This window comes from Lactuca serriola, chromosome 1, assembly GCF_051521515.1.
Source record: "Lactuca serriola cultivar US96UC23 chromosome 1, Lser_US96UC23_V15, whole genome shotgun sequence".
In the NCBI taxonomy this organism is placed as follows: Eukaryota; Viridiplantae; Streptophyta; class Magnoliopsida; order Asterales; family Asteraceae; genus Lactuca; species Lactuca serriola.
This window is the reverse complement of record NC_136408.1, coordinates 245809588-245819536: the sequence shown is the minus strand read 5'-3', so window position 1 is coordinate 245819536 and position 9949 is coordinate 245809588.

Here is a 9949-nt window from a genome sequence, read left to right as displayed (position 1 = left end):
CTTGCTCTAAAGCTCATTCTGTTCATTCCCAAAAATCTCATTCGTCAGCTGAACAAAAAGGAAAACAGAAGGTTGATGCATCCAAACCAGAGTCTAAACCGAACACACCTAAACCTAATAAAATAAAAGTTTTTACAATTAAAAAGAAAGATGAAACAACACTTATAAAACGAACATATCTTGTTGACATCTCTCTTACTATTCCAGTTCCCATGAAAAGCTCACGAGGACCCAAGAAACTTTGGGTTCCTAAATCTGCTTAACTTTTGCAGGTTATAAGTGACGAGCAGTTCGATGAAGAATGGTACATCGATAGTGGCTGCTCGCGTCACATGACAGGGAGGAAAGAGGAGCTCAGGGAATACAGATCTCTTTCAAATGGTGGCAACGTCAAGTTTGGAAACAATTCTTTCGGCACCATAAAGGGATACAGCATGATAACCAACGATGATTTTACTATAAGGAAGGTGGCATATGTAGAAGGACTACAACACAACCTCATCAGTGTATCTCACCTTGTTGGAGGTACAGGTCTCAAAGTCTCATTCGACGATGAAGGTTCTGAAATTATTGAGAAAAAGACAAAGAAAGTAATTCTCAAGTCGGAGCGTAAGGGTGAGATGTTTCCTCTAAATCTTAAACCCATCAAAGGAAACCCAGCTATATGCATGTTATCAAAAGCTCAATCTGACGAAAGCTGGTTGTGGCACCGAAGACTCTCTCATCTCAACTTTAAAGATATTAACAAACTTGTCACTGGAGGTCATGTTCGAGGCCTTCCACTGCTCAAGTTCGACAGAGATCATTTGTGTGCTGCATGCGAAATGGGGAAGCAGAGTCGTCAAAGTCATCCATCTATAATTAACACAAAAGTTGTTGAACCACTCGAATTACTTCATATTGATTTGTGTGGTCCATCATCTATCGAAAGCATCGGTGGTAGCAAGTATATTCTTGTTATTGTTGATGACTTTTCACGATTTACATGGGTGTTCTTTCTAAAGCTCAAATCTGAAGCGACTCATAAGCTGAAAATGTTCATCAAGCAGATTGAAGTACAGCTCAAGAAGGTCGTTCGCAACATCAGGAGCGACAATGGTCTGGAATTCAAGAACAGGGGATTTGAAGAATTTCTAGCAGAAAAGGGAATAAGTCACAACTTCTCAGCTCCATACACACCTCAACAGAACGGAATTGTCGAAAGACGAAACCGATCTTTGTGTGAAGCTGCCCGAACTATGCTAAGTTTCGTTACCTTACCTCTTTATTTTTGGGCTGATGCTATTTCTGCTGCTTGTTTTACACAGAACAGGTCCTATCTCAACAAGCGATTCACGCTCACACCTTATGAGATTCTCAACAACAGGAAGCCCAATGTGAAATTTTTCCACGTGTTCGGCTCACGGTGTTTTATCTTTAATTCTAAAGAACACCGCAACAAGTTTGATGTCAAAGTCGACGAGGGAATCTTTCTGGGCTACTCTCTCACATCCAAAGCATACAGAGTCCTCAACAAGCGTTCGAGAAAAATCGAAGAAACATATTACGTGACTTTTGACGATAGCTATGTCAAAAAGCTACAGGCTAAAGAAGACACAGCTGGGGAAATCTTTCCTCAAACTGGCCAAGTCACAGTCTCGATCGCTAATCTATTCGAGAAGTTTATGGAGCTATTTGACGAACCAGAAAAAGCTACTCTCTCAGAAGCAGGCGCGGCAGACAACAAGATAGCTCATATGAAGCAAATTGTCGAAGACGCTGCCAGAAGAATGAACGAAGGAGGATCGAATACTGATGAACCTCCATCCAACGATGCTTCAGTCGAGGGGGAGCCAAGCTCATATGTTGAGGGGGAGCCTAGCTCTACAAATGCAACCGAAAGTACTTCTTCAACCGAAAGTGCTTTACCAACCGAAGGTGCATCAATGCCTGATTTCCAAGCACTTCCAGAAAGCTCATCTATCGAGGGGGAGCAAGCTGATATGACGCTCGACTACGAAAGCCAATCCGAGCCAGAAGAAATGATCAACGCTGAACTAGACCCCACCTTTGATCCAAACTACCCTCCTCTTGTCAAATGGACCAGAGATCATCCTATCTCTCAAGTGGTTGGTGATGTCTCTGAAAAGGTCCTGACCCGATCACAACTCAAGGCAAAGCAGACATCCTTATTTTCAAAGGTTGAGTTTTGTATGTTTAACTCATTCGTATCAAAAGTTGAACCGAAGACAGTTAACACTGCTCTCGATCACTCCGATTGGGTTCAAGCAATGCAAGATGAACTGAACGAATTTGAAAGGAACAAAGTCTGGCGCCTCATTCCAACTCCTCCAGAAGCTTCGGTTGTTGGTCTCAAATGGGTTTTTAGGAACAAAATGGACAAGGAAGGGAATGTTATAAGGAACAAAGCTCGTCTGGTAGTAAAGGGATATTGTCAGGAGGAAGGCATCGATTATGAAGAGACTTTCGCTCCTGTAGCTAGGCTGGAATCTGTGAGAATCTTTCTTGCTTACGCTGCCCACAAAAACTTTGAAGTTTTCCAAATGGACGTCAAGTGTGCATTTCTTAATGGAGAACTCGAAGAAACCGTGTATGTGGAGCAACCTCCGGGGTTTGTGAATGAAAAATATCTGAATCATTGCTACATTCTGGATAAAGCTGTGTATGGCCTCAAACAAGCTCCGAGAGCCTGGTATGAAACGCTAACTAAATTCTTAAAGATGTCTAAATTCAAACAAGGTTCGGTTGACCCAACCTTCTTTCGCAAAAAGGAAGGTAACCACCTTATGATAGTTCAAATTTATGTCGATGACATCATCTTTGGCTCAACGAATCCCAGCCTAACAGCTGAATTCAGAAGGCTGATGGAGACTAAATTTGAAATGAGCTCAATGGGTCCTATTAACTTTTTCCTTGGTTTAAATATTAGACAGGGACCCGAAGGCATCTTTATCAATCAGGAAGCTTACACGAAGACTCTCCTAGCAAAGTTTGGTATGATGGGAGACTCCAAAGTCAAAGTCCCAATGGCATTCGGCACCAAGCTAACTCCATCCCTAGACAAACCGGCCGTTGATATCACGCTCTATCGTCAAATGATTGGCTCACTAATGTATCTTACTGCTAGCAGGCCTGACATCATGTTTTCGGTGTGTTATTGTGCTCGATTTCAGGCAAACCCACGCGAACCTCATATGCTTGCAGTGAAGAACATTCTACGTTATCTTAAGCGAACTGCCTCCTTAGGTCTATGGTATCCTTCCAATTCAGGCTTTTTCGTTCAAGCCTATTCAGATGCAGACCTTGGAGGATGTGGACTCGACAGAAAAAGCACCACTGGCGGCTGTCAATTCCTTGACGGGAAGTTGGTTAGCTGGCAATCCAAGAAACAAACGTGCGTGTCGTTGTCTACTGCCGAAGCGGAATACATAGCCGCTGCATCATGCACCTCTCAAGTGATTTGGATCCAGAGTCAACTTCGAGACTATGGACTCAATATGAAGAAGATCCCACTATATTGTGACTCTGAAAGTGCAATTAGGATCTGTCATAACCCAGTGCAACACTCTAAAACCAAACACATAGCACTGAGGTATCACTTCATCAAGGATCACGTGGAAGATGGAAACGTCGAAGTTCATTTCGTACGAACCACTGATCAACTGGCTGACGTATTTACCAAAGCTCTTCCTGAAGCATCATTCAACAGAATATTGCAAGGGCTAGGTATGATGGAATCAGAGTCAGTACCTCAAACTACCTCTCAACCTCAACCGTAAGAAGCGAAACTAATCGAACGTTCGGTTTGGTTAAATCATCTGACTCGCTCATCACCACAAAGGTAGTTTTCTTGGTTGTATATTTCTTGTACAAAATTGTTTATCTTATTATTAAAAGTATTTTCTGATTACATGTCTAAATTCCTTGGTTTTCTAAAATTTTCCAAAAAACGAAACCAACCGAAGGTTCGGGTTCGGTTTCTCAAAATTTTCCAAAACTGAAACCTACCGAAGGTTCGGGTTCGGTTTTTCAAAATTTTCTTGAACCGAAACCAACCGAACGCTCGGGTTCGGTTTTTCAAAATTTTCTTGAACCGAAACCAACCGAACGCTCGGATTCGGTTTTTCAAAATTTTCTTGAACCAAAACCAACCGAACGCTCGGGTTCGGTTTTTCAACTTTTTCCCAACCGAACGTTCGGGTTCGGTTACCAAATTTTTCAAAAGTTTTTTTAAGTCTATTTTTTTTCTTTCTTGCTTATTTTTTATTTTATTCTTTTTTATATATTTCAAAAACTCCAAAAATATTTTTCTCTTTTATTTTTTTTTATGTGCGTTCGTTTATGGGGATATAATTGATGGATTACTTAAGTGTCCCTAGAAGCATGCTGCTGTATGTGTCCCAAGCCTCATAAGATTTTGAATAATAGCCTTCATGACCTGGTATAAACAAACCTTGTCTTCCTAATAAGGCTAGTACATTTATTCTAATCGTGAGCTACCTCACTCTCTTCTCACATGAGTTAAGAGTTTTTCTGCTTGGTCCTTATTTTCGCAGTAGAGGTACTTTAATTTCTTACACCATCTCCATTACATTTCTCCATTACATTCGTTTCATCAACGTAACCCTTTACACTCTCAGAAATTACCACTGAGGTTTATGGTTACACAACATCTGTGTTTATGATCTTAGTTTCGTGTCACTACGAACTGAGTGAAACCCAAAATTCAACACCTAAAGAATTGACGGTGAACAATTAATTTGCTCAAGCTTTCACCAAAAGAATTGACGGATGTACCTAGCCAAAATCTCAAGTTTTATTTTTTTGTGATTCCTATGAAATTGTTAAAAACCATAACATTTCTTCCCTTGGGATCCAGTTTTTTTTTTTTTTTTGAGATTTTATCTTTACCAAGCTATTTAAAATTAATTCCTACCTACTTGTTCAACAGACTACACCGGTCTCACAAGTACTTTGTTCACTTTCTTTCTTATTTCAAGATTAGAATTGCTGAATCAAAGCGAAAGCCACCTTTACTTAGCCTAATTAAAAGAAGTCTTTCAACATTTATTAATAAATGTTTGATCGTAATTCAACGGGAATCCACATAAACACTTTAAGGTCTCTCTTGATCTTGAAGGAAGAGATTCGTGCCCGGGATCACTTGTTTCGTGTCATTATTGACATCACATTTATTCCTTAAAAGAGTTGCTTTATTCCTTTTTTTTTACACTCTTAGCACGAAAATCTTTGATTTTCCAAAATTCCGTTACTAATTATTACAGGCTGTATTATTGCTTTGGTGGTTAATTATGAAGCTGTGGTCACAAATCATCCACGTGGGCAATTAATTTAAAAGATGCCTTTTCGAAGATAAGACAAAGGGTTGCTGACTCAGGCGGGAGTTAAAAGGATTGAATTTCAAACGACGGTAAAAATGTGGCGCGTGTGGATTTGAAACGCCCATATTTTTACTGACATCATGGACGCGTGTGCGATTTACAAGGGATTTCTCTCTGGCACTTAAAGGCGCGTGAGGATTTGAAACCATTTTCTTCTGAAACGGCGCTTGTTGGGTGGCGTGATCCTAGGAATCTGACACTTTCTCTCCTACGTGATCATCGCATCGAAGATTTGAAACGATTTTTCTCTCTCTATTCCCTCACTATAAAAGGCAGTCTAAACTCTCATTTATCTTTTTACTGCTTCCGGATTTTCTAGAGAGCAAAAACTCCCAAAAGCTTCACTGTTCATCTTCTTCTTCTACTACCTTCAACAATGGCGGAATCATCCTCAGTCCATGCTACCTCACAAATCCTTCCCATTCGTCCTCAACAATGCTTGGTGATTGACCTTACACCGCAGGCGTATGATTCTTACATGTTTCCGATCATCGAGTGCTTGAAGTACTCGCAAATCGCTCCTGCATTATCACGGGTTGAGTCTGTGCCCATGACGATGCTCTCGCAGGTGTATGCGACTGCCTATTACGACAAAGCAGTCGAGCGGGTATTCTTTGAGGTTGCTGATCACAAGACCTCGATTTCAAGGCAGAGATTCTGCACTCTGCTTGGGTTTGCTGCTGATTCTTCAAGGATAAATCCGGAGACAATTCCGGTTGGGCATCTGTATTGCATGTTTTACAATATGGGGTACACGGAGGTCCTCACCTCCGTCGCAAAGTTCAAGAAATCTTGCTTGCCGCCGCAGTGGAACGGCATGTTCACAGTCCTCTTCAAGGGCTTGTCGGAACGGAGCTCAGGATCCGACGGTGCTAGTCGACTTTTCTTGTCGATCATGTATGCAGTTTACAACGGAGTCAACTTGGATTTTGGGTTGGTCCTCTGGCAACAGCTCATCCAGAGCCTTTCTTCTTCATCACGACATTCTGAGGTGTCGTATGCCCGGTTCTGGACTCTAATTACAAAGTGGGCAATGGATAAGTTCGACGTCCCCACTCCTGCAGGTGCATCGATGTCTTCAATCGGTACGTTTCATACCAAGAAGATCATCGTCTCTGATGCGTCCAGGTTCTCTTTCATTGGCTCTATTCCGGAGACAATGTACGGTGCTGTTCCTTCTGACAGCAGGATCATCAGGACGATCAAGGAGTTCAAACAGTCAGGGCCAAGGGAACTCACACCGGAAATGCTCAAGTCCATCCACGATGCTGACAAACCGGTGAACAGGGGCAAAAAGGCGGAAAAAGGGAAGCAAGTGACCAAAGCTCCTGAAGGTCCTTCTCCTAGGAAGAGGAAACAAACAAAACCTACCCAGTCACCACAACCGAAGAGGAGGAAGACTCAACCGAAGCGAAAGCTTGTTATCCCTTCTTCTTCGAGTGACTCAGAAGGCGAGAGTTCGGGTTCAGATGGCTCTCAAGGAGGCGAAACCCCTCAAAGAGGTAACACCCCACCCCGATCACCTACCCCAGAGATGGAACTTCATAATTCACCAGTTCCTTCACCTCCTCAAACCATCCCTACTTCCATTCCGACCATAACCCCCACTACCACTATTCCACCAACCTCTTTCCCTATACCACCACCCATTTTCACAACCGCAACCGACACACCACCTGTAACCGAAACGCCACCCGTAACCGAACCACCTCAAACCGAAACCCAGCATACAACCGAACCTACCCATACTCAACAACCACCCGAAACTACCCCACCCCACACTCAACCTGAACCTACCAAAACCACCACACCCCCAGCTTCATCACCCCCATCATCTCCAGATCATGCCTCTGATGGAGATAACCCGTTTCTTGGTGGTGATAACATGACCTTCGATTCGGTCTATTTTAGTCCGTTTCAGGTTCAGAGCGATGAAGAGGATGATGCTCCAGTGACAAAGAAGCATCTTAAGGAGCTCAACGAGAAGGTTGACTTACTTCTCGCTTCATCTTCCAACCAACAGTCCTCTCTATCTGAAGCTGCACTTCAGAAGATTGTTGATGCCTTCTCCAGGGCTCAACATGATTCGGTAGCCTCAGCCACTGCCGCCATAGACGCCTCCACAAAAGCCTGTGAGGCTGCGACCGCAAAAGTCGATAAACTATTCTCAGACGCCTCTTCTCTGCTGAAGTCATTACAGGAGAGTGTGGATTATACCAAGACAACTTTGGAACCGATTGTTCAGCAATTGGCAAAGTTTGTCTCAATGGAGTTGACCTCGTTCGCTACACTTCGCCAATCCCTAATCGACGACAACTCGGCCCTTCGTGCCTCCATCGATGAGCGCCTCGCTAAGCTTCAGGAGGATCTCGCAGCTGAAAATTCATTGATGGACGTTCTGGCAAGCAAAACCACCGCCCTTAAGGTCAAGAGCTCACAGCTTTCAAACTCCCAACAACATCTTGAAGCTCTTCGATCCGAAAGGGAGGTCATCAAATCATGTGTTTCGGATGTACACGCTGCCCTATCCAACATCCTTGAAGCACACGATCCCATACTTAACCATTCGGTGAGGCGTACCCTTGCTGGAAAAACTTTCTCCTGCTATGGACCTTCTCAGCAAAATCGAAGGTTTACCCAGTTTCGTGTCCACTCCGAAACAAGGGGGGGAAGAGTTGAAGTCCGGATCGAAACCACCTCCTTCCTCCAAAGCTACTCACACAACCGAACCACCTCCGACTGGTCATGCTTCGGGTTCGGGTGTGAAGGATAAAGGGAAAAACATAGCTGAGGAAGAAGATGAAGATGAAGATGATGAAACCATTGCGGACATGTTGAAACGAAAGAACAGTCGCAATGTCGATGATAATGTAAATCGTGTGGCGCGAGAGGCTGAAGAAGCCGAACGCAAGCAGAAGGAAGCCCACGATCTCCTCGAGAGCAGGAAAACTCTCTTCCCTGCCTGGACTCGGGAGCGCATGATTAAAGAGGCCATAGATACTCCCAGCATCTTATGGCTCGAGCCGGTGATCTCGTTCGACTGCTACAACTCTGTCGATTCGCAGTTTGACATGTCGTTGACTCGAAAGGCATTTATCTTCCATGCCTTCTCAAATATTTTTGAAGTCCCTCATCTGAACCCTGAGGTTGATAGGGAGCTCATCGACTTCTATCTGAAGGCTGCTCGTCCTCAGTATCTAACTTGGAGCGCCCAGAAGATAGTGAACGTTCGGGTACTGAAGCCTTACACCGAAGGAAGATTCATCAATGTTCGGTTCAAGATGATTCGAGGATCTGCAAGAACTGCACATCATATCTCCCTGGCAGATCTACCGAATTTAAATCCTCATGATTGGATCGTCTTGCATAACATCCTCTTGACCGATGAAGCTGAATATGGTCCGATTATAGACCATATCAAGAGGATGATTGTCTGTTACATCATGGAGGTTGCCCTTATGGATCAGGAGGTTGCCACTGTCTTCAAGAAGAAACCGAAGATAGCTCCTGTGGGATCGGCCAGTGATCTCAATCAAATGCAAATGGGCAAGATCGACCCGAGACGCAATTTGGTTATGTTCACTAGAGCAGAAGGACAGAAATGTCTCTTTGCTTTAGCTGACAAACATCTTTACACCACTGCTTGTCTAGAGCATGTATTATCGATCATCAAAAGGTGTAAAGAGAATTCAGCGGATGATGTTAAGTACTTCAACGACATGATCCAGTGGTACATCAGGTTTAGACAGACAATACTTGCTCTCACCAAGCGTCTGTTCAACACTGTGAAGAAGGTACCTGCTTCAGCTGCTGGCCCAAGTAACAAGTGAAGATCTCGATCCAATTGACGCAAAGGGGGAGATTGTTGGGCTGAAGATTCGTTTGAAGATTGCGTCATTTGGGCTCGGCTATTTGTTTATTTAATTTGTATTCTGGTTTGGGCCTGTCCAACCGAGAGCCCATTATGTTTATTATATAAGTATATGCTTGCATGCATATTAGGTTAATGATTTTAACGATTAATCTAGAGCATAACGATAGTATTTACAGATTTCTTTGATCGTTCTTGTAACCTACCAATCCTCTACAGTTGATGTTCTTAATCGAGCTCTTCTGAGGATTTTGTTTTAATCATTCGACACGTTTGATTCACTCTTGCCTTGTTCTTATTTTCGTGTTCTTGCTGTTTTATATTCAATTACCTGTTTAAGATCTAATCGATCTTCATTGATTAAAGTTTTAATCTCATCATTGAGTCAGTCTTCCGACTCGTCTAGCAAGTCACTTAAACTGTCCGCAGATCTCGACTCTACTCGACGAGTTGGGCCTCCAACTCGTCGAATCCCAGAGAAAAACACAAGAAATGCTTGAATTAACTGCGTACTGGGAATCAGGTGTTACACCAGGAAACCAAACATCTTATTAAAGAGCAACCTTCAATTAGTATTCCTGCTTTGAGAGTCAAAATACTCGATAAATTTGGTTATATTCCTTCATACAAAAAGGTTTGGACCGGAAAACAGAAGGCAGTTGAACAAGTGTTTGGT